General features: G+C 40.7%; 1 protein-coding gene across 2 annotated transcripts in view; it reads left to right on the top strand.

Annotated features, from left to right (window-relative positions):
• The first annotated feature begins 3,666 nt into the window (after nucleotides 1-3,666).
• SMAD9 (SMAD family member 9) overlaps nucleotides 3,667-26,504 on the top strand; it is a 62,149-nt gene continuing 39,311 nt past the window's right edge. For both annotated transcript variants that reach the window (XM_063102842.1, XM_063102843.1), the window contains exon 1: nucleotides 3,667-3,726. The gene's annotated coding sequence lies outside the window, so the exon portion shown is untranslated. The remainder of the gene's footprint in view (nucleotides 3,727-26,504) is intronic.

The following is a 26,504-nucleotide window of genomic DNA, read 5'->3' on the forward strand; positions in this document are numbered from 1 at the left end:
AGCAAAACCAGCATTCATGTAAAGGAGACAGTCAAAATGAACCAATAATTAGTTTGTATAATTTTATGTAATGATGCTGCTATGTGGGAAAAGAAACAGTAAATAAATTTTGGGAACAATTGTAGGAGGAAGGGAGTGATTTTTGCCTCATCTTTTTCTTCCAAAGCAGTGTACTGCTTCATAGCACCTATTTCTTTCAAAGATAGCATTTTTCTTCCATTTTTCTTCCATCCTTGATCCTTGATTCCTCCAATTTTGGGCCAAGTTCTGTTGCTTTTCTCTTCAAAGTGTCCATATCATGCATCCCCTTGCCATTTTCTAGGATTCCACAGATACTCATCACCTCGTGCCTAGATGGTTGCAATGGCTTCCTAATTGGTCTCCTTACCTCTTATCTCTACACACTTTTCTCCCCCATCTGCTCTCACTTTATAGCTCTGTAGATTATTCTTCCTAGAATGCCACTGCCCTTGCCCTATTCTGCTCACTTTTCAATTGCACTTCGAGTTTCAGGAAGCCAGTTGTGGTTAAATGCCTGGGCTCAAGTAAAGCAGACTGAAGCTTGAATTCTGAGTCAGCCACTTGAGCAAGTTTGTGCCTCAGGTTCCTCAACTGTACAATAGGGATAGTGATTCTCACCCTGGGAGATGTTGCAAGGGTGGCATGAGAAGATCTGCATAAAGCACCAGCATGATTCCTCGAAGGGGGTGATCTCACAATAGAGGACAGCTGTCTGCTCTTCACCGCTAAGTCACGATGAATATCACTCCATTTTTTCAATCCCTTAGCACTGACTCAATGATGAACTGCCATGTAACACTATTTTTCTTATGTATCCAACTAGTTTGACAGTTCTCTTATGAAAACAGGTTATCATACTCAACAAGATCAGGGAACCGTGCACATAGGAGGCATGCTGGGCTACCCTTATTATGGTTCAGGTTGTGCCTGCATCAGAGTGCCTGGCCAAGGGGCAAGTGGGGCTGAAATCCTGCACGCACCTGCAGAGCTGTGATCTCTGAGGTGGGTGGGGGAGGGAGGTGCAGGATGGTAAGCATTTATACTCATTTCTCCAGGTGCAGCTGAAATTTCACCTCTGTAGAGACCTTCCTGATACCTCTCCTGTGCCCACTCCCCTACAGTGACACAAGAGTTGTGTGATAATTGTTCGTATGTGTGTCTCTCTCCTAGACAGATTGAGTTTACTAAGGGCCAGTGCTCTGTGTCCGTATAGTTAGTCCAGGTACTGTGGGTGCTCAGAAAAGTGTTCAATAATGATTATGGAATGAATGATGACTTTCAAGGTACGTTCAAGAGGGAAGCAGAAAAAGTGCAGAATTAGGACAGAGTTACAGATAAAATAAAGGAAGATTAGAAGCGGGAGGAAAGTGTAGGCCACAATTCCTAGTTATGACTGAATGGAACTATTAAAATGTCAGATCAAACAAGGTACAAAGCAGAATCTTTGCATCTATGCAGGACTATAGACTTTCTTGCAATCTGTTGTATGCTGGGCTGACGGCAAGTGCAAAAAACCAACCCTCCCATGGGTAAGGAAGTTGCCCTTCCTACTTACTGTTTTATAGTCTGAGGCAGTTCATGTTCAGCCAAGTCCCTTATAATCTTTCAGAAATGGGAGATCTTAGTTTTGCCGTGGTTTTAAAGTCCTGAGCAAGAATTTTGCTGAAGGGTCCATCAGATCACAACTTCTGACTGAGTTTCACCTCTCATTTGATTCCCCATAATATAATGTGCTTGTGGAAGTTCCAGGAAGCAGTAAAACCGCAGCCAATCAAGAAATCCTGGGGACACATAAAGAAGAGTCAAGATTTCCTAAAACAGGACTGAAAATGGAGTGTCAACACTGAGCCCTTTTTCCCAGGGCAGGCACTTTCTCCTGCAAACTCACCAGATCTTATTGTTCTTGAGTATAATAAATTAACTTTCTATAATGGCTTTGCAAAATACATGATAGGAATTGTATCAGTGACAGGCTAACCTTTAGGATGGAAAAGGTCATCATAGTGCAAAAATTTCCTGTAAATGAGAATGTGCAGAAAAAGCAGACTACAAACACTCAGAGTCTGCAAATCAAAGTCCTGCCAAGAGCCAAGAGGATTCTGTGAACTTAAGACTCCATGCCAGAAGCATGAGCCAGCACTGCAGAGGTTATAATTTCTCTCTGCACTGTGTCCTCTACATTATGCTCATATAAGAGAAGGAAACTGAGAGTGATTAGGCCATTTCTTTCCTTAATATCATTTTTTTAAAAAACTTGACCCTAAGGTATCAATTCTGAGGACATAATTAGTTTACTTGCAATAAAGTGCACATCAAGCATGATCCTTAAAATACAATCTGTAGCTTTCAGCAGTCCCGGTGTTTACTGGTATGTCTCACCCAGGGCAGTCTCAAACTTAACACCTAGCTAGGAGCAGAGGGATATGGGCCAGGTATAGAAAAATGATTTTAAATTTGAAGTTAAAGCATGGTATTTAAGGTTCTAGTACAAATCCTATTTTAAACAAGGTCATTGTTCAACTACAGCAATATCATAATTCAAAAACAGCATCTACCTCCGGGAAGAAAGTGCAGTGCTTTGAGACCTAGAAAAAGCAGTTAAATTCCAGGCCTTGCGTTTCCATTTCAGAGGTATCAGAGCCTTTTGGAGAACTGATTTTTCTCTACAGAGGAGCTAATTGATACTGCACTGAGTGGCTTTACTCTACGTTCACCCCGGCCGTAAATGCCTTTTCCATGAAGAGCTGGGCTGATGGGGAATCAAAGATACATAGGTGGCACTTCCTAAGTGGCTTTTCTGTGTGGCTTCTAGGAGCCCACAGTGACCTCAAGAGGCAGGCTGCCTAGGGGGCAGTCGGGCCATGAGGCAAGAAGGTTGTCCATTAACCTTGTTGTGTGCCATACGGTTGTATCTTTATTAGATTAGATAATATTATATATTATATGCTAGGCTGTTAAGCAAATAAATACGCTTGAGGAAATTACAACCCACATAATTATACGACTAGTTTTAACCACCACTTACCACTTAGAGTGATTAGATTTTCTTCTGCCTATGCCAGTACAAACCAGCTGCTCTGGCACTGTCGGTGGGTGAAGGACCCCCTTTACTCCTTAGGGAACAAATGGCAAGTAACAGTGACCAGCCAGCCGGGCCCAGAAGCATGTCAGAAACAGCGGCTCAGGGGGTTCCAGACTGGTTTGTTGCTGGTCCTGTATCCTAGTTCCGTTAACAACCCTCCCGGGGCCTCAAGCTCCAGGTGGAGGCGAGAAGCCTCACGGGAGGCGGGTAAGGGACAGACGCCAGGTGACCGGTGACCCGCGCTGGCCGGACCCTCCCGCCCCCCAGCAGCGCGTGATCGCGGGCAGGAGGCGAGCCCGGGGGCCCCGCGCCCCGGCCCCAGGTTTCCGCGCACGTGGCCGTGCGGCGGCCGCGCTCCCGCCCCTCGCCCGGGGCCGCGCCGCCCCCTCCCCGCGGGCTCCCGGGGCGGCCAGCGCGCGCGGCGGCGGGCGGGGCGGGCGGCGAGCCGGGCTCCCTGGCCGCTGTCCAGGTCGGCGCACTAATACGGGCGATGAGGCTTCGTGGCTCCAGTCTGACTGACGCCGGCTGGGGCCGCCGCCGCCGCTGCAGCCGCTGTCTCGGTCCCCGCCGCCGCCGCCGCCGCCGCCGGGCCCTGCAGGGCGCTGGGCGCGCGCAGCCAGGCAGTGAGTGCGCGGCGCTCGGAGCGGGTGGCCGGGGGACCCACCGTGGGGGGCGGGGGGCGGGATGAGTGGCACCGTGGGGACAGGTAAGAGATGCCCTCCGCGGCCGCGCGCCGGACGTGTGCGTGTGTGTGCGTGCGCGGGGCTAAGTTTTCCTTCCACCGGCGAAGTCGTCGAGGTTCTTCGGTGTGTGGCTCGGCTCTTTGTGCTCCTCGTCGCCGTCGGTGTCGGTGGAGCCTGTCTGGCGTGGCGTGGGGTGGGCGCGGGGCCGGAGGGGACAGCTCCGAGGAGTGGGCCGCCGCGCGCCTGCAGCCCCCGCGACCGCCGGCACCTGGGAGCTGTCGGAGGATGCTCGGCCCGCGCCGGGGACAGGAGTCTCTGTGGCTGGCGAGCGGGGACAGCAGGAAATCGGGGTGCGGGTAGCAACGGCGCCTTTTGGGGGGTGATTTGAAAACTCGCCAGCCCCAGTGTGCCTCGCCGGCTCCCTGTGCCGTAGCATTTACTCTGCTGAGCTCTGAGGCGCGCGAAGTGAGCAAAAAAAGAAAACGGGTGTTCGGAATGTCGTGCAGCGTCCCCGGGCTCGCGCTCGGACCGCGCTCGGGCCGCGGTGTTTGTCTTTTCCTGCGCCTGCCATTCGGTGCCAGCTCCCGCAGAGGGGAGGGGACGAGGTGGGGAACATGCAGGAGACTCACCGACGCCAGCTTTGTGATCGCAAGGAGGGGCGCGGGGAGAGCGTTCTTACAGATGGCTGAGCACGGACAAGTCTTCCCGTTACTGTCCCTTCCTCCTCCCGCCCTCGACCGTGGAAACTGGAAATCATAGTTTGGAAATACTCCGTTGACTTATTTCTGAGCTGGAATGGGTACTCCGGAGAAATAACCCACAGATGATGTGGATGTAGTTTTGGAATAAAATTGTATGTAAGTTCTGTACCCGGGAATTCACAGTCGTACCCGGGAACCCACAGGACACTGGGTTGCTTTCAGTGGATCCAGTGTACAAGTCCCATGTCAGTGGCTTGACGGATTTCTCGGATGATCTTTTGCAAATGTGGTTTAGCAAGAATAATGGAGGATAACTGTAAGGTCATAAGGCATTTAATAACGCTACGTCCTAGGCAGTAACTGAGCGGGCATCTGTCTGGGTGAGTGAAATGCGAATCCTACAGGATAGCTCCTGCCTCAGGATTCCTGCCCGTGTGAGGGAATGCCATCGGATGTTTACATTTTTAAAATAGTGATCTATATTTAAAAAGGAAGTAAAAATAGACCCCAAACACATTCTCAACTCCAAATAGACGAGGATTCAATAAATGAGTTTCCCTATGCTTGTAGGAAACCATGAACACGATTTTGGACAGCTTTCAAGTTTGTGTCTGTCCAAGGAGAACACTGCAGATAAGAAAATGTTGTGATAGTTTATAAATAAGGAGCATTTTAAATATGATAACATGATAGGAGTTTCAAATAATATATCCAGAAAGTAACTTTTAGTGGTAATGATCGACTTCATTGATGACAAGACGACTGTCTTCACCAGACAGGCTTCGGCCTCTTAATCTATTCTGACACAACCAACTCCCATTTTTATGCCTGACTGGCTGTCTTTGTCAGAGTTGTTTTATGCTTGGGCTCTGTGGTTTCAAACCAGGCTTAAGAGAATGTCAACATATTCTTGATCTGAGGAAACTCACTTTTATCAAAACTGTGTTTACTAAGAACCAAAGACATAAACAAATTTTAGGTTAAACCCCTAATTACTTTACAATTGTCACACCTCTGTCCTCAGTCTTTTAAAGCCAACATGACCTATGTGACTTTTTCCTTTTAAAATATTTTCTTTTATTTGTGTGTCCCCACTTAGTGAGTCATCAGAAAATATTCACCATTACCAACTACCGCAGCTCAGATTGCCCAAGACACAGGATGAGAAAGAAGAGTTTTGTTTTGTTTTGTTTTAATGAAATATTATTAGGGATATCTGTAAGTAATAAATGACTGGTAAATTTGTTTATCTTTTCTAATGATGTGGTCAGTTGGAGGAGAAAAATCTGTTAAGAATTTACTTCCAAAGATAAAAATATTTAATTTCAGTTTTGTAAATAGTTTAACTCTGGTTAATGAGAGTGCAGTATGCTTTGCCAAGTTGGGGAGATGGTGTTTAGTAAGTGGTTCCTATAGCTCTAAGGTAACTAACCAGTTTATATCTGACATTCGCTCTGTAATAAATAAAACAGCAACTTTGTCATGTTCTGCTTTAGTATATTGGAAATAATACTTATCCACAGGATATACTCTCATTTAAAGGAAGGTAAAAGTTATGACAAATATGTGATGTTTAAAATTTGTAAAACATACTGTACTAAATTTTAAAGCTTTAATGAAGCTTAGTTCAGACTTTCTGTTTATTGTTTTGAACATTTAGAGAGGAATTCTGAAACAGGGAAGTGTCCAGAATAAAACAGTAAATATAGCAGTACATTAAAAGCATGAATCTTCTCAAATAGTTGTAATTCTAGGCTGTTGGATTTATATTTCCTTGGTTACTGTTGCTAGTGAGTTGAAAAGTTATTCTAAAGCACACACACACAAAAGCAAACTAAATTCACAAGTACTTATTATAATAGTGTGAGCACTTTAGTGTTGTTTCATGTTATCTGAGTGAATGTCCATGCTATGAGTAGGGTCATAACAAAAAATAAACAAATGTCCCCTGGCAGTAAATTAACCTTTTAAAATAAATATCCCTGTAAATTATGTCTCTTAGGAAACTTGTGCCAACTAAGGTTGTTAAGATTTTGAGATAGTTGTTAGCGTGAGAAGTCTTTATCCCCATGAAACCTGGACGTTCATCTTGCTTGGTGGTCTGCGGCCTGACCGTCCATCTCACCCCAAAGCCATGCTGAGCACCATGGCCACACTTCCAGGCTTATCTTCCTACTGCTCCATATTTCATGCTGCAGTTAAAATAGTGAGTTATAGTTTCCTGTGCATACCCTGGCTTTCCTCTGCAGTGCACCTTCGGTCACAAAGGCCCAGAACACCTTCCTCTTCTTCCACACCTCCCATCAGACCCTCAAGCTCATCAGCAACTTTCTTATCTTATGTGCCCTGTTCGGGTGCTTCCTTCATGGAATTTTCTGTGATGACCCTGGTTCTGAGCGTGTCCTCCTTTGGACTCCTATAGCTCTTTGCATTTTCCACTCCTGTCACATCTTGTATTAAGTTACTCATGTACTAATTTATTTCTTCCCCTCAGACGATCCTTACAAGATCTTTGAAGGACGCGACCACGTCTCATCTACGTTTTTCATTCCCTTAATGCTGACCACAGTGCCCTTCCTAGTACTCAGTCCATAAAAATTAATTAAATCACAGATCTTTTCACTGAACCCACGGTCCCTTCTGAAATAGAATCTATAAAAGTGTTTCACCCCTAGACTAGGTTTGAAAGGTCCATCTTTCAAGAAGCCAGTGCTAAACCTGAGCTGAGGACTTGTTAAGAGGCTGGGGAGAGCGAGCCCTGAAATCCCCCCAGCCCAGTTGAACCTCCTTCTCCTGAATTTTGTGGCTGAGCATTACAGTCAGGAAAGCTTCTATGATCCTCTTATTGCATTAGCAATTTTCCATATCAGATTCACTAAATACACAATGGAAGCCATTTAGCAAAAAACCAGATTTTAATGTGATATGGCTACCACAGTGAAACTCTAATGTGATTCCACAGAAAATTGCTAACACGATATGCTGACTCCCCCCACGCCCCACCAATAGCCACATAAAAATTGATACTGTTTTTAGTGTATATGTTTCAAACTCCGCTCACAAAAGAAAAAGCAGAACGCAACTGAGATGAGCTTCTGCTTTGTTCAGGTCAGATGTATAAAGGGTCTTGCTATCAGCCTATCAGCTGAGTTTCCCTTCTGTGCCTTGCTGTTTTATTACCAAACAATACTAAATCCCATCTTAAGAGATGTCGTGTTCTGTTTAATGATTCAGCATTAATGGAGTTAATACAATGTAAAAAAGTAGAATTTGTGTATAAATATCATACCTTGATATTTGATTGTACAGTTTTAATTGGGAAGCTCTAATCCACTCAAAATCGACCTTCCAAAAATCTAAGTCAACTCTGATGTAAAATTTAAATTCAGAACTAAAACAAAGTGCATAAATATTAAGAAATGGATATATAGAGCGTGGTGTTGATAACACCAAGGTCAAGGGTTTGGATCACTGTTCCAACCAGCCATCGAATCTAAATAAATAAATGAGATTATAAATGACTGTGCAGAGGGCTGTAGTACTTTTGAAGTCATAAGCACCAAAAAGATTATGGTCTTCCCCCTGATTCCCCATAAAATAAATGTAAAGGAGACCTACATAGTTCTGCTAATGGCAATTTCCATTTCCTTTTTTTTTTTTTTTTTGAAATACTAAATATCAAAATCTTTTCTCTCTCTCTTTTTTTAGTATTCTGATTAGCTGATGTTGTTGGTGGGGATTATTTTTATATGAATTTCCCCTTGGGGAAATTTAATATTTACTATCTGATCTCTTCCTTTTCTTCTTTTTCAAATTTAATTTTGAGAGACTAAAAATAGGAAATGCGTATTCATCCATTATGAAATGAGTTTAGTGCTGCGATAGTACATAGCAGTCTTTGGTTTACAAGCATTCCAGAACTCACCCAGTTCCCAGTTTTCTAGCACTGGACAAAGGGATCTGGAATGTAAACATATGCTCTTGAGGTCATTCAGATGTGTTGGTGACATTGGGGATTCTAAGCTGGGGTGATAGCTTAAGAGAGGTTTGGAAGGAGCAGAAGTGTGAACACTGTGAGGAAGCACCTGCTTACACTTGCTGATCCTGGGAGCGCATCCCCATATAGATGCCTTCACATCCTGCTTTAGTCCACGGAATATCTTCTTCCGCACAACCTAATACTGTTCACTTTAAATCTGTTAAACTGATCAGAAGCCTATCAAATATAGATTTACTTTGGTTAGAGAGTGTGTGTGTGTGTGTGTGTGTGTGTTGTTTTTTTACAAAATGCACTAATTGTGAAATGGTTAATGTAGTCCTTAAAGAGTTTAGTCCTAAGTAATTGTGAGCTCCGGAAGGTTTAGAGCAGATTTGCAGATCTTTTTGAAGGAGAGTTTGATGGATGGTAGCGTTCAACTGAAGTGCCAGGGGTTTATTCTGAATTCTGGTATCTAGATTTAACTGACTTGGTAGTACGATGTTTTAGAAAATAATGACAACCCCAGAAAAGGATTCACAGATTCCATCAGTTTTCCACCTCATAGTAGAATATGTGACTTCTCCTATCGCTCACATTTTATTATAAATCCATGAATTCATCTTGCTTTTTTCCTTTGCTGAGGGTTACATATAAGAGAAATGGAGTTTGCCCGGGAGCAGGAGAGAGGAAGAGGGTAATTTTAAAGTCTGAGCATTAGCTCAGTTGTGAAGGTTCAAGGCACCTAAGCATGGGGAGGTGGGTATTGCAGAAAGCAGATTGGCAGATGCCAAAGGTCGACATGTCATATTTGGTCTAGTGTTAGCAGCATTAAAGGCCACCTGCAATATGAGTTAAGAGGGTCATAAGTGGGCTGGCAGGGAAGTACATCAGCACTCCTAGCATTGTTTCCTTGGGAAAATTTTCAGTTTCCCAACAAAATCACAGAAATGAGCACACTTGCTCAAAGTGGAACCACCAGCAATTAATGATATGAGTGACTTATTAATAATATGAGTGATTATTAGAGGCCAAGAATGGTGGTAATGAAAGTGCAAGTTGAGAAAATGTGTTAAGCTAAAAAGATTTTTGGTCTCACTTGGTTTTCTTTCTCTTGTTGATGCATTTCTATCATTCTTTCTTTGTTTTCTAGTACTAGTATAATTTCGTTTTTAGGAACAGGAGTTGGATCATATGGTAGTCAGATGCAAACCTTTGTGTACATAAATGCTTCCCTTACAGCTTATTCCCTAATTATGTGCTTACTCCAAGCAGTCATTAGGTGTTGGCTGTGTTTGCAAACAGTGACAAGTTGGTGCCTAGGTATTATTTCAAAGGAGTGGCACCTTATTTGCTTTCTATTGTCATTGAAGCTAAATTTATTTGCAAGGTATTATAAATACATATTTTTTGTTTTTTGAAAATATGTGTGTTGATTATATTGGGGGGGTTTAAAATGTTGGGGTGTTGTGGATGTAGCAATTGCTCTAGAATGTGGAACTTGCAAATTTATGGGGTTTATACAGGTTATTCATTTAACCACTATTTACTCTGTGCCTGTTGTGTCTACACGGCCTTGAGGCCCCATATCAGGCTGTGGTGATGATACAACAAAATAAAGTAAGGAAACAAAAATAAAATCCTGGTCTCCAGGATTTCATAGCATTGTTAGAGAGAGGTCAGGACAGCAAATATCAAAATGTTTTCCCAATAGTAAGATTGCTCCCCCTGCCCCCAAATTATCTATTTGGATTTATTTCTCTGTATTTTTCCTGGTTAGAATTCGATTTTTACTGTGTGAATTTTGAGTCACTCTTGACAAGGATAATGAGAATGATCCCATTTGAGGTCTGGGAACATAAATAGAGGTCAGGTAGAAGGCCTAACAGGAACAGAGATTCTTGCTATAAGTCCTTGTGAGAATTTAAGAATGCTGACACAGGTCCTAGGCCGCAAATGGCACTTCTTACCAAGTCTGTCGGGAGGAAGAACCAGCCCTTGTGCAGGTGGCTGCTCTGTTTTCCTGTTACCCTCTACTGTTTCAAGGAGGGGTTTGCCTGTCCCCTCTTAGGAAACCTTCCCCAGTCCTTTCATCTGGCCGTGGGCTCCCATACCACTTGGAGTAGACTCTTCTACTAATGATTATAATAGTGCACTTGTCACCTGTCTGGTAATAACGTGTAGACGGTAATTTCATGGAGGGAAGGGACTGTGTCTTATCTTGAAATGCTGAGGCCCTAGCATAGCCTCCCGCTCATCTTTGATACTTGATACATTTTGTTTCTTTCTTCAACCATCCCCCTTTCTCTTCCCTAAATAGGTTGGAGTTTTGCAGGGGAAGGTAGAAGGAAGGACAAGGACTTTGGATTTTAATCTGTAGGCAAAGGAGAACTATTCAATTTTAACCTGTGGTCAAGGAGAGCTATTAAAGGGTTCGAACAGGAGAATCACATAATCACAGCGGATTTGGAGGAGCGTGAAGAGAAATGAAGTGGTGTGCAGGCTCCTGCATGGCCATGGGCGCGCCCAGCCATGGGAGCAGGTGGGACGGCAGTGGATGCGCTCTGTCTCCACTGCCTCTTGGGGGCTTTGACAGTCAATCTGAGCTTCCCCAAACAGCGTCCATAACGCAGCTTGTTAGTGATTCTTCTCCATTGTTTGTAAACTCCACCCCTCAGGCAGCCTTTGGCCAGGAAACTCAACCTCCCACAACATACACGCATCTACAAAACTATTTAAGTTGCCCACACCATTTTAAAAAAACATTCAAAATGGTATTTATAGCCATTTAACACTTTGCACGTATTCAAGTACAAGTTGGTGCTCTCTATGTAACGTCGCCTTAAGTAGACTATTAAATGCACAGGAAGTAGAGAACGGGTTATATAATTCTGCCTTTCAAAGGGATTTGTTGTATCACATTAGCAAGGCCAGAAGTTAGACTAAATTACACAGGGCTTAATAATACCATCGTTAATGTTTTTGATGCAACTGGATTTTACCTTTGCTCAACATTTATTGATGGTCTCCACATGCCAGACCTGCCGTTAGGTAGTGCAGACCATGAAGTGGTGTGGCTGTGTCCTTTAGAAGCAGCTCAGCATCTCTGGAGAAAGCACGTAACAAACATAAGGAGTCAGGAGTGGTGACGGGAACGCTGGATGCTGTGGAAGCCCAGAGGAGCACAGGAGAGCTGACCCTGTGACTGCGTCCCGGGGCTGCCAGGGAAGGTTTCTAGCTCTGTCCTGAAGTAGGAGTAGGGCATAGCTGCACAGAGGGAGAGAGCAATGCGCAAAGGGAGCCAGGAGAGACGAGGTGGGAATGGAGCTTAGGGAGGCCAGATTGCGAAGAGCCTTGTTTGATGTTACAAACATCAGCTCGCAACTCCAACCCATGATACTTACTGGTTTTTTCAAATGTAAAATACATATATGTATACTCATAGTAAAAATTGGGGGGAAACATTGTAAAGCACAAATACAGCACTGTGAATCCCAATTCACAGAATTAATTACTGTCCCATTTGGCTGTGGTGTCACAGCAAGGTGTCATCCAGGCGCTTGATGGGATCAGCTCTGGACTTGGAATGATACCCAAAGTGGAGCCCATATGGGAAGCTGCTTTCTGGGGGGTGCGCTCGGGGGGGAGGGGCAGTAGGAGACAGTTTCTCGAGGCGAAGCAGACTCATTGGGGATGACTGGGATAGGACATATCCAGGAAATATGTGGCAGAGCCTATCGGCAGGAGTTGTATTTCTTTCTTTTCCTCAATTTGGGATTGAGGAAAAGAAAGAAACACAATTTCCATGAAATTGTTCTGAGTCAAGGGTGGCTCCCTCGTTTCTAACTTTAGGCAAGTGTTGAAGAGTGGTGCTGTCAGCAAACTGGGAATAGAGGAAGAAAAATGGTGTTTTAAGAAAGCTAATAGTTTCCATTTTTAAAAACTTAATACATTATTTTGTAGGGTAGTTCACAGCAAAATTGATAGGAAGGAACAGAGATTTCCCCCATACCCCGGTCCCCACACCTGCACAGTCTCCCCCACTATCAACATCCCCCACCAGAGTGGTACGTTGGTTACAACCAACCAACCTACATTGATACAACTTTATCATCCAAAGTCCATAGTTTACATTAGGGCTCACTCTTGGTGTGCTGTACTCCATGGGCTTGGACAAATGTGTAATGACATGTGCCACTACTATGGGATATACAGAGTTTCACTCCCCTAGCAATCCTCTGTGCTCTACCTTTTGTTATCCCTTCCTCTCTCCAATCCCTGGCATAGGTTCCATCTCTACCAACCAACACATTGCATTTGAGGACTGTAGTGTGCAGAATTCAGTGGTAGTCAGAAGTTAAAGAAAGAGGAAAGAAATTTTTTTTTGAGCAGCACAGCCCTTAAATATTGCTGAATGCAGTGGGGCTGCTGTGGTCGAAGGTGGCGTCGCAGAGCGGCCTCTCCCGGCTTTGCCTTTGCCCTGTCCGTCTCCCCTCCGCCGCCCCGTGTGGCTGTCTCCGAGGCTCTCTGCCGTCTCCACAATTCTAAGGGACTCCCGTTTGGAAACTGCAGGGTGAGCAGTTGGCCCTATAGGTCTGGAGCTCAGAAGAACAAGGGCTGTTCGTGCCCAAATGCAGTGACCTTCAATTCTTGTGCTTTGTGAGACCTGCTGTTTGTATTTTAACAGGTGCTTGGTTTTTTTTTGGTCCCCCTTTTTGGGGTCCAGCTGCCAGCTTTGAATTCACTTTGCTGCCTTTGAACCTGCCAGTAATATCGCCTCTTCCCTCTCCCGGTTTTCTGCTCTATTTTGCTAATCTTGGAAATCATATAAATGTACCTGTTTAAACGGAGTCTAAAATAATTGCAATAGGTACTGCGTGACCTTTTCTGTACCGACGAGGTAGCATCTTTTTTGGCAGGTAGAACTCCTTTGCTTGTTCTCAGTTACATTTTGTGTAGGTGAAGGTGCTGGAGAGCTAGCATTACTCCGTTTCTGCAGGGTCCATTCATCTTCTTGCTTCTCCATCCCTCCTCATCCTGAAATTATAAAGAAAGTATAGAGTACAGGCTCAGAAATTTCTGTTTACCAGCTCTATTGGATGAATAGTAGCAGTTACTGCTGATTAGGAAGAAAATGAGGTCATAATTTTAATTCCTAATGCGATGCTAATATGTTGAGATAATTGACAACTGATTTTTTGATAAGAATATTTATCCTTTTTTTTTTTTTTCTTTTGCTTCCTTGCCTCAGATCTGTTTCTGAGATTGGTTTTATTTTTTCTGGCACCTTTTTACTCTTACAATAAGGCATGAAGGAAGAATAAACAGAAGTATAATTACTTGTTAATAATAAAAAATGATGTTACATTAGTTTATGATTTCAAACTGCTTTTGCATACATCTTCTCAGTACCTCTGTACAAAAGGTAATGATTATTGTTTCCATTTTACAGAGGGGGAAACAGCATCAAAGTGATTAATTACTTGAAGATCACAGTTGGTGATGAAGCTAGCATGCAGACTCAAGTCCTTTTCCTCCAAATTCTGTGTTTTATCCATTCCATCATGTTGCTTCACTTTGTTCGTGGAAGCACTGGTTAAATTATGGTTCCTTCCAAACTTGAATAATAAAATACCACACTTGGGTGGTATACAGTGTTTTCAAATATATGCTGACTATGTATGTGTATATATATAAAATATTAAATAGATATGGGTATACATATGTTATATATCAATAAAATAGCAAACAAGCAATGGAATAGTAATTCTGTCTCCAATAGAAGTGGTAATGAGCAACAATAAAAATTGTACCTAGTCTCTTTAATTTTGAAAATTATTTTCAATTTCATTGAAACTTAAGAAATATCTTATCAACAATAACATTGTAGCTGAAAAATCGAACTAAATGAATGGCCAAGAGAACTGTATCTCAGGGATATAAGTGAACAGAGGTCAAGACTTCCCAAATGAAATTAAATTAAATGTAAATTCCAATGACACCAGCTTACCTTAGTACTTCATATCGTGAGCGCAAGGCTGCCTGCTTTAACCAAGAGTCTTTATTTGGGCCAAATATATCACTTTTAGCCAGGGCCTTTGGTTTTATGTGAAATTCAGTAGTAATGTAAAAGCAAATCAAGCTGTTGTTGGAGAGTTTCTATTTAAAGATCTTTATCAGACCTCCATCTCCTGCCCCCATGAAATCTTATTTTTTAAAAAATTTTCATTTGATTGTTATTGTTTATTTTATGGGCTTTTATCGGATGAGAATCAAATAATTATTATGTCATTTCCTCTGAACCATGGCATTCCCAAATCCAGGAGTGATGATAAAAAATATATTTTTAAAATTAGCTTCAAATATTCTTATTTTGTGTATTATAAGGTAAACTTGTTTAACTCAATAATATTTTCATGCAGTAGATCCCATTTTATTCCTATTCCAAGAGGGATTATAAAGTTAATTTTATGAAAGAATGAATTTCAAATTGTGTGAACCTTCTGGTTGATTTGAAGTTACGGAAATTCTGGGGTATTAGTAAGTTTTAGTACAACTTTAGATAGCAGATGTGTTAGTGCATGAAAAGAAGTTTATATTTTTGCCTTCTTTCAGAATGCTCGCAGTTGTTGAATTTAGGAATGTTTGTTAAATTTAATTATTTGTTTTGACTGATGAAGTTTTATAGTTTGTATAAGAATAACCAGTTCTGACACTTAGCTGAATAATATCGATTAATGTCATATAAAATTGCTGTTGGTTAGTTCTGAGATAGAAAGTAGATCTCATTTAAGAAAACGACCTCTTTAGAGATTGTTCCACATTTTCTCTTTTTTCTTAGTATAGAAGCAAATGTTATTTTTATTTTTATTTATTTATTTATTTATTTATTTAAAAAGATGACCAGTAAAGAGATCTTACCCCTTGACTTGGTGTTGTCAGCACCACACTCTCCAAGTGAGCCACGGGCCGGCCCTCTATAGGGATCCGAACCTGTGGCCTTGGTGTTATCAGCACCACACTCTCCCGAGTGAGCCATGGGGCCGGCCTGCAAATGTTATTTTTAAACCAGTACTCTACTCCTCCCCTGAAACCCCACCGTCAGAGAAAATGGATATGTCCACATGAGTCAGCATTAAGTGGAAGAAGGATCTGAAAGGCAGGCGGGCAGAATGCCAGGGATCTCACAACACTGTGGCTGTCCTTCCGAGAGTTGGGGCTGTTGAGAGGAGATGAACTTATAGAATTGGACCTGAGGGAGTGTGAAGATTTCCCAGCATTTTATATTATAAGGGATTCTGATTTCTTTCAAGGTTCCCATGCACCTTTAGCATGTTATTTTCCATCTGAAAATTCGAGTTGATTAAAAAAAAAAACCCTCTAATTTTGGCAGAAGGAGATTTCATTTGTAAAATCCCTTGAAGGTAGTGATGAAGCAAATTATTATAACAATTGGAATGGAATTTTTCTTTATTGTAGTAAAAAATATATAACAGTTACCATTTTAACCATTTTTAAGCGTATTATTCTGTGGGATTAAACTCAATCATGCTGTGCAGCCCCCACCACTATCCACTTCCAGAACTTTCTATACTCCCAAGCTGAAGCTCTGTGCCCACCGAACAGCAGCTCTCCACTTTCCTCTCGCCCCTTTCATCGTCTTTGAAGAAATGTCTGCTGAAGTGTTTTGCCCACTTTTGAGTTAGTTTGTTGTTTTTTGTTGTTGTTGAACTGCAGGAGTTCTTTATATATTCAGGATGTGAGTCCCTTTGACTCACATGATTTACATGGAATGTGGCTTTTAACAGGATGATTTTAAAGAAACTTTACATATTTTCCCATCTATTTATCTTTATATCTTTTCACATTTAAAAGAAATAATTCTGTGGAATTTTATAACATACTGTCATGTAAATAAAAGGAATCAAACATTTAAAAAACGTTCGTGTTTTTAAAACCTACTAATCTTTGGTCACGTTAATTTTAAACAAATCACGGTTGGATTAAAGGGTATCTAGCCAGCATAAGAGAGAACAGTGCAGTGTGTGATATCACATCCAGTGACACGGCATTTATTTTTCAAATGAAATTAGAAGGGCCATTTGGCCTTTGTAGCTGTAGAAATTTGGATCACTGAAGAAAATTAGCTGTCACCCCCCAGAGCCTTTGGGGTTTTTTTCTCTTGATGCCCTCCTCATTTAAAACTTTCGTTTTGAGTTAAAAGAGTTGTAAAGCATGTAGATTAGAATAAGAACTTTAAAAACTTGTTTCCAGCGCTGCTTTTGGTATACTGATGTGTTGATTGGTATTATTGAAAATCGAGCAGTAATTCTAACTAAACAACAAAGCTGTGTAAAAGAAGTTGTAATACCTTATGAACAGGATAAGGATGATAAGGATATTTAGGAAGAATAGATTAGAACAGAGAAAGAAGAAGAATAGGCTAGAATGACCAGGAGTTGATTTCAAGGAATGAAAGTCTAGATTAGGGTTTCTCAGCCTAATCTGTTGGGATTTGGGGCCAGATCATCCTTGCTGTGGGAGCTGTCCCCTGCATTGTAGGATGTTTAGTGGCATCCCTGGCCTCTCCCTGCTAGATGCCAGTGGCACCGTCCTCCGCCAGCTGTGAAAGTCAAAAATGTCTCCAGACATTACCAAATGTCCCCTGGGGGGCAAAATCACCCCCCTCTTTCCTCACTGGGAACTTTGGTCAAGTGTGATAAGAACTTGAGCTGAGTTTTAACAGTAGAATGGTGACAAAAGGATAAAAACAAGTGAAATCTTGAGTAAAGGAACAGAAGGGAATTGCCAGTAACTAATATGTATTAAGCATCTACTGTATCCTGGCACAAGCACTAGGTGCCATAGTCATTTAACATAAATAATGATAAATATTTATTGAATGCCTATTGTATGTGAGGATTGGAGCTACAGAGATAAGACAGTCATTGCCTTACTGAAGACTTTATCATTCATTAGAGAGATACATAAACAAATAAGTTACAGCCCAAAGTGAAAATAGAAATGCGTGCAAGGTATTGACTGAGAAGATAATTCCATCTAGGGAAGTCACAGAAACCTGTGATACCTGAGCTGGGTTTGAAGGATGAGCAGCAGTGTGGGTCCTTGGATGGGTTTTTCAGATGAGGCAATGAATGCCCTGTGGTCTTTTAAATTGAAGACCAAGCTCAAGACAAGGCTGTCTCCAGGCTGTCACCTTTATCCAGGGAATACAAGGCCTGAACCATAATTAAGACTGCAGTGATTGCATAGGGCAATTATACATTTTCCCTGAGGCTTGAATAGAGCCATTAGCACCTGGCAAATCCCAGAGCTATGCAATTTTAGTGACAGTTTATATACTCCACAAATTGTTTTCAGTTACCATCAGGTCAGGGGGAACAGGAGATACGTATCTAACTTCCACCATAAATCAGACTCCCTGCCAAATTATATTGACAACACATTGTTGATTTTGAAAAAGTTAAATAAGTAAGAGGCACGTTTGCGTCGTCTGGTTAACAATTTCTTTATTAAGCAGCTGTAGTTGTGCTGTAATAGAAGCTAGAAACAGATGGGACCATGTGGCTTAATTTGTGGGGTGGCAATATATTGTTTAATCTCACAGCAGCAGTATTTGCAGTTATGCAAGACAAATACAATTTTTCAGAGGCCGTTTACATAACACAAGGGTACTTCAAAAAGTTGGCGGAAAAATAGAATCGAAAGGTAATGTGAATCTTTCCGTGAACTTTTTTAAGGATCCTTGTACATTAACAGTAGTGTTTCTTTCGGTACTTCTGTAATTATTTACATTTTAAATTGAAAAAGAAAGTAATATGCATCGGAGAACATTGCTAATGACTTTCTCAAACTTCACGTCCCCTGTAGCTCTGCTTTTTCTTCACTGGCTTCTGTCCCACTAACAATGGTGTTCAGACTTGCTGATGTCACTGCCCGGTTATTTAATTTGACTAAAAGTGATAAATGTATTTGTTTAAGATTTTGTTCAGAATTTTTTTTAAAGGTCAGTATAGTACTTTTGCGTTGTAGGGTATGTTTTCTGATATGATTGTAAAATTATATTAACTTATCAAGAAAAATTATTTACATACACTAAAAGCTATGGAGACTCTTGAGATAAGATGCAAAAGCTATTTTCCCTCTCAGTTCAGAGAAAACAATTCATTGTTATTCATTCTGTTTTAGCTTATCTGATGTTTTGTTTTTGAAAAAAAATAATATGTTCAATGAGAGAGTTAATAAATGATTTTTAGTTCTAGTACATATGAATTATTAAAAATTGACTTGCACACAGAATAGCTGCTGCGTGGCTTGCTCCTCCACCAATATGGTTTTGAAAGAGTCCCATGGTACTAGAGCCCAAGGTCTAGACCACCCTCCTTCCTGTCATTTGAACTCTTCCCTGACAGGAATTACTCGACCATGGTATTCTCTTCCACGCCTCTTGTACTCCCACCTCACCCCGTCTCAGCTGTGGATGACTCTGTTTTCAGGAGCCCATTCATTTAATCAACGAATATTAAACACCGACTATGTGCCAGGTCCTATTCTAGGTGCTGGGATACAGCAGTGAACAAAATGGACAAAAATTCCACATCCTAATTGAGCCTATGTTGTGGTGGAGAAAGATAGACAATAAATAATCTGAAAAGTAAAATATAACATAAACTTGAAAAAGAAGAACAAAATTGGAAGACTCACACTTCCTAATTTCAAACTTACTATAAATCTACAGTAAACAAAATAGTGTGGTACTGGCATAAGGATAGACATAGAAATCAATGGAATAGAATAGAAAGTGCAGAAATAAACCTAAACATCTGTGGCCAATTGACTTTTGACAAGGATGTCAAGAATGGGGAAAAAATAGTGTCTTCAACAAATGGTGCTGAGAGAAAATATGAGGGATATCCACATGCAGAAGGCTGAAGTTGGACCCCTACCTCATACCACATAAAAAATTAACTAAAATTAATATAAGAATCACATTAATATAAGAATCAAAACCATAAAACTTTTAGAAGAAAATGATGGGGTAAATCTTTATGACCTTGGATTTGTCAATGGAATCTTAGTTAAGACATCAAAAGCATGAGTAATAAAAGAATAAATAAATAAATAGGGTGTCATCAAAATTAAAAACTTTCGTGCATCAAAGGACATTACCATGAAAGTAAAAAGACAGCATACAAAAAGGGAGAAAATATTTGCAAATCATGTATCTGAAGGTCTGTATATCCAGAACACATAAAGAATTCTTACAGTGCAACAACGAAAAGACAGACAACCCGATTTTTAAATGGACAAAAGACTTGAACAGATATTTCTCCAAAGAAGGTGTACAAGTGGCCACCAAAAACATGGATAGATGCTCCACATCATTAGTCCATAGGGAAATGAAAATGAAAACCGTAGTGAGATACCACTTCACACGTGGTAGGATGACTGTAAAAGAGACAAAACCAAAATAATGGGAAATAACAAGTGGGGAGGATGTAGAAAATTTGAACTCTCATACATTCTGGGGGGAATGTAAAATGGTTCAGCTGCTGTGGAAAATAGTTTGGCACTTTCTCCAAAAGTTAAACGTAGAATTATCATATGACCCAGTAATTCCACTCCTAGGTATAAGCCGCAAAGAATTGAAAACAGGTACTCAAATACTTGTACACAAATGTTCATAGCAGCACTATGTACAATAGCTTGAAGGTGGAGCCAACCGAAATGTCTATCAAAACTTGAATGGATGAACAAATTGATATATGTATATATCCATACATATATATACACACACACAAACACACATACATATATGTATATATATATATGTGTATAAGTGTATATATGTGTGTATGTGTATATATATTAGCCATAAAAAGGAATGAAATACTGATATATGCTGCTTGAAAACATTATGCTAAGTGAAAGAAGGCAGACACAAAAAGTTCCATTCCGTATGATTTCTAGGTAAATCCATAGAGACAGTACGCATGTTGATGGTTGCCAGGGGCTGGGTGGGAGAGGGAAGAACAGGAAGAAACTCTGGAATGGGTGTGTGGTTTTATTTTGGAGTGATGAAAATGTTTGGGAATGAGATAAAGGTGGGGGTTGCACAGCACTGTGAATTTATAAAATGCCACTGAGTTGTTCTATTTAAAATGGGTGATTTTATGTTATATGAATTTCCTTTTAATAAAGTTTTTAAAAAATAAGTAAAATATACAGTATATTAGTGATAAGTCCTCTGGGAAAAATAAATCGATCAGGAAAGGTGATAGTCAGGTGGGTGGGGGAGGGTTGCAATTTAAAATAAGATGTTCAGGGAAATCTTCCCTGAGACAATAAGTAAAGTTCTGAAGGGGTGAGGGCGGATGCCAACAGGAAGAGTGATAGAAAACAATAAATGCTGTGAGGTAGTTGCATGCCTGATATGTTGGAGGGAAAGAAAGAAGGCATTTGTGGCAGGAGTAGAGAGGTCAAAGGGGAAATAGAAGAAAAAGAAGTCAGGGAGGTAACAGGTGTGTTGTGCTCAAGTAGGGTCACTCTGCTGGGCTGCTGGGGTTGAGAAGTAGTGGGGTAGAACCTTGCAGGCCTTTGAAAGGACCTTGGCTTTTATTTTGGGGAAATCAGCCCATTGGAGGGTTTTGAGCAGAGAAGGACCATGACCTGACTTATGTTTTCATAGGGTCAACATGGCTGTTGTGTTAAGAACAGACAGGGAGAAATAAGTGAAAAGCTGTGAGACCAGTTAGAGATCCACTTTAATAATTCAATAAAATGCTGTTCTGCTTCTGCTTTTTGCATACTATATACAACCTCATCCAAACTATAGTTTTCTTTTCCCCTCAAATGCTGATAAATATGGGACTCCATCCTGCAGTTCATCCCTGTCCTCTGAGCTCCAGATCCTGACCTCAGCTACCTACTGAATTTCCCTTTGACATTGCTTCCCCCAACCCTCTGCCCACCTCCCCACCTCAGACTGAGTAAATCCAAAGTAGACTTCACTGCATCTACGTCACCCCCAACTTCAGCTCCTCTCGAGAAAAAGAAGGAAATAAACAAAAATGTTAGTAGTGATTATTTTCCCTGGGTGGATGAACGGTGGTTATTTGAGCCTTTTTTTTAGTAACTTTTTCATGTTTATTTATTTATTTTTCATGAACATGAATTGCAGGGAAACGAAGTGAAGAAAGGAAATTCTTAGCATTTATAAACATGCTACAGAGGTAGCATGTTCTTGTTCTTTTTCATTTTCAAATGAGAATGATAGGATTAAATGTGTTTAGAAACCTGGCAATGTCTAGAAGAAGTTTGGGAGGGATGGAGGGAGGTCAAGGAGATGGAGAGGAAGAGATGGTTTTGAAAGATGTTTAGAAAGTAAAAACCCAACAGGATTGCTAAAAGGGTGGGTAGGAAGGGAATTAGAGAATGTAGAAGAGGTTAATTTTCTCTGTTTTGTATTTGTCAATTTAAAACTAAGTCATTTCAAATCTGTTTTGTAAATGCACATTACCCTTTGATTTAGGTAACATTAGATAACTAGGAAACTGCAATTCTTCTCTTTCTGTGACAATAACTCAAGTCTGAGCACCTTTGGACTTGCTAAGGTGATTCAAAGTAACCCTAAATCACACAGTTTCAAGCTGGACAGGGAAATGCTATTCTTTCAAGTGAATTAATATTTGGATATAAAGACCATGATCCAAATCATTTGAGTATCTTCAGCCTAAGCAACTGCACTGGGGTAATATTCCTTCAGCTAACTTAAAAGAAAAAAAAAAAAGCACTAAATTTTCTATGCCTAGGATTCAAACATTAATCTATGTGCTACCATTAGCAGATCAAGTTCTCTCTGATTATTTATGTCTACATCAAACACAGCTTTCTTTGGAATTCTATTTTATTTTTATTTAACAATGATCCAAATGTACAACATCTTGTGATTATTGAGCAGAATCATGATTTATGTTAAACCAGTGATTCTTGACAGAGGGCAACAGGATATACTTGATAATATATGAAGAAATTTTGGGTTGGCTCAACTTGGTGGAGTGTGTGTTACTGGCATCTAGTGGGTAAAGGTCAAGGATGCTTCCAAGCATCTTATAAGGCACAGGACAGTCCCCCCACACAAGTATCAGCCCCAAATATCAACAGTGCTGAGGCTGAGAAACCTGTGTTAGACCTTTTGATGAATACAAAGGTGTGTGGGAGCTCCCGTTTTAGGAAGGGATATTTGTCTAGATCACAGTATGGTTTACAGTAGGGAAATCATTGGTACATGTGGGTGAAGCTGGGATTCATTGGAAAAGCAATGACCTGGGAACACTGAGGAAAATGTAGACTTGAGGATTTAGGGTTGATGGAGTGGTAGAGGAATCTAGAAGTTAATATGACCAAAGTCTAACAAGTTCTGGCTGGAACTAAGCAGAACTGACTGCAGGCGATGGAGGTGAGTGTAAGGTAGAGTTGACTGCAGGAGTTTGGAAATGAGTGTGAGGTAGAGTTGACTGCAGGAGGATGGAAGGAAGTGAGAGGTAGAACTGACCGCAGGAGGTGGAAGTGAGTGCGAGGCAGGAAGACAGTTTGGAGCTCCTCACGGCCAGGACATTCAGGGAAAACTGATAGCCACTCTTGCCGTAGAAACAGAAGAGAGAATGACATGAATGAATTTATCGTAAATCGTGGCCAAGGAGTGTTCTTGGGGTGGTGAGATATACCAAGGGCTTTGTTCTGTGCCATCTTTTTAATGGGTTGGTTCAGAATTGTCAGCAAGACTTCACTTGGGGATGAAAGGAACTACAGTCTCTGGGGAGGCAAGATTCTCTCCCAGGACCCCAATCAGTGTGAAGCCATGTGGGATAAGTGACACATTAGAAGTACAGAGCATCAGGCCCGGCATCAGGAGGGCTCTATGGAAGTAACTGGACTTTGAAGAGGAGAGAGGAAGAGGTCAGGAAGAAGAAAAATGTGAGTGAAGATACTGAGCCAGGAAAGGGTTTGTAGTCCTTCGCAAGTAACTTCACTCTTGGGCTCTCACTAATCCATGTGTTAGTTCTGCAACTTGGTAACTGTGGATAGTGGATGCTCAAAAGGTACTTGTCCTCAGCCTTCTTGTCCATGGTTCTAAGGCTCTTCTAATTATAGATTAGGATTCTTAGTTTTTCCTCATCTTTGACTGGACTTTGGCTGTCGAACTTCCATCTGCTGAGAAATATTGTTAGTTTAACAATAGGGACTGTGTTATACTGTCCTCTTAAGATTTGGTTTCAAATTAATTAAAATATTGTATTATGTAATATTTGATACATTCAAAAGAATGTGGAGCATTTATAAAAGTTATGATGGAATATTATAGTCATATACTATATAATACAATATGACTGTATCACGCAATAATAATAAAAGAGGCAACATCACTGATGCCACATCTTCCAGCTGTCTCACTCCTTCACCTCCTGCCCAGAAGTACTAGTATCTTGAATTTCGTGTTTTCATTGTCTTGACATTTAAAATACAATTTAATCACACATGTATGTATTTTATGATATTTACTTTTTGTTTTTAAACTTTGTAAAAATTATTTTATACTCTAGTCTTCTAGGCTCTGCTTTTTAAATTTCACATTATGTTTCTAAGGTTAATCCTTATCTGTGGGCATAGTTAATATATTTTTATTACTATATAATATTCCATTGTGAGATTATTCCATCATTTATCAGTTCATCCTCCAGCTGATGGATGTTTGGGTTATTTCTACATTTTTGCTATTTCGAATAACGCTGTTGTGACTATTATAGTAAATGCAATAGTTGCTTTAGAGAAGCACCTTTCAAACTTTTTTTAAAAACTGTAACCCAACAGGATATATACGTAAATCAATCAACCTGTCTACCTATCTATTTCTTCAAAAACTTCAAGAAATGATATTTTCCCCCACTATGAACAATGACTGTGGCTGGTTAGCTCAGTTGGTTGGAGCATGTTGCTGATAACACCAACGTCCAGGGTTCAATCCCTGTAGCAGCTAGCCTCACCAAAATACAGTGGCTGATAAAATCCAGTCTGTTTTTTAAAATGCAGGAAGAGACCCAGTAAATTGATTTCATTAGTCATTTCTACCTGAGCTTTGAAAACTAGTCTTGGTTAAATACCAGATTGGTGAATTGCTAGGTCTTATGATATGCAAATTTCAACTTTACAAGATGATGGCAAATCATTTCCTAAGTGCTTAGTCCAACAATTTCTACCCATTCTTGTTAATCACATCCTTATCAACACTTGGCATTTCAGACAAAATTAGATTTTCAACAAGGAATCTTTTAATTTACTAAATCATATGAAGACGTAATGATTTTTTACTTATGTTCTAATTTTACAAATAAAAATGTCTAGCCCAATAAAGTGCCAGCGTTTCTAGATGACTGGAGAAGAGAGTTGTTTCCTATATTTTGTTTGAGATCTTGCATAGGAATGTCTTCACATTCTCTTTGCTTAAAAGTACATCTTGCTTGTTATTCTCTTCGCCTTGCTGCTGAAGGGTACAACTAATGTTCCATCACAGTTGTGACTTCGTGCTTGGTTATTTTAAAGTTAAGCATCAGTGAGAAATTACCTGCTAAGTAAAAACTTAAGTAACTAAGTAACTGCTTTAAAACAGCTATGTTGTTCCTGACGTAGCTTGACATATTTCATTCTAGAAAGACTGGAATCTTTCTGGACAGTTGGTGATTTCAATTTTAAAGCTCAAAGGATTGGTTAAATTTATATAAGCAGGCTGTTTGACGGAAGGTTTTAGTTGATTTTGTCAAAATGTGGCCTTTTATATCTAAGGCTTCACAGTAAGAACTCAGTTTAGTTAGTTTATGGGCCTTGTCATCATTTTTAAGATGGAAAATGTCTTTCCTAATATTTTCTTTACACTTGCTGGGGTAGTTAGTGCCTCTGCCTGCTGGCGTACCCCCTCTTGGCTTTTGCTGCATTTCATGGCTTCATGGCACATAAAAATCTATTTGTTTGTCTAGATTCAATGACTGTGGCTACACAGGAAGAATTTTTGCTCTGCACAATGACTGGCTTCGTTATCCATGGATATCCTCCTGGTTAACGGGTGATCAACCATGACTTTGTAAGATGCTTTCCTTACATCTTTCTGACCTGGGTGGCTCCAATAGAAGTAAACTTCCTTCCAGTTTAATCAATCAAGGCTAGTCACTTAAAAATGCCATTATTATATATATTTCAACAATACTGTCATCACTTGACAAAAATATTTCCAACATGGTCTTGCACTCTGTCATTTTCTGTGTGTTTTTCTGGCTTGAGAAGGTACAGATCTCATTACAATGGAAGAGCTCACTCTCACTCTAGTACAGATTCGATTTTCTTGTTTTGTTTTGTTTTTAATTTCTAGAATTCTTTCCTAACAGTGACACTCCAAACTGCAGGTCTAAAGAAGTCCTTGCATGTGCGGTGGGAAACATCTCAGTTAACAGAGGCCAAGTGGCGTGGAAGGAGCGGCCAAATTCACAGTGCAGAAATATCAGGACTCTGGTGTCGTTTCCTTACACCATACCCACATTTTCAGAGAGTTCCACCTGGAGAAAAATGTAGCAAGTTGGAGCAGCTCAAGTTCATGACCTAGAGTCCACCCAGCTCTTCTAGGGAACCAGAGAAGCTGTCCTGTGGGTGCCACTTTCAGACTGTGGGTCTCAGCAGGCCTGGTATGATGAAGAAGATACATTGCTTCTGGCTGGCCCAGAGCTTTAGCCTGTCTACGTGAAATCACTCTATTGCCCTGTGTTTAAAATAGAAACAAAATAGGAAAAGAGCAGCATATCTCCCTCCTTCTCCAATAAACTATTTAGTAAGGCCAGAAATAGTCCCCCCCTCCCCACTCCCAATATGTTTTATTACATTTTTAAGACTCTAAATATTTGAAGCAGGTTAATGTCATTGTGTCCTGCCTTAGAGTTCTTCTCAAGTAATGAAGACTTTGATCTGGGAAATTATTG

This window comes from Cynocephalus volans, chromosome 7 (genome assembly GCF_027409185.1).
Source record: "Cynocephalus volans isolate mCynVol1 chromosome 7, mCynVol1.pri, whole genome shotgun sequence".
Taxonomy (NCBI): Eukaryota; Metazoa; Chordata; class Mammalia; order Dermoptera; family Cynocephalidae; genus Cynocephalus; species Cynocephalus volans.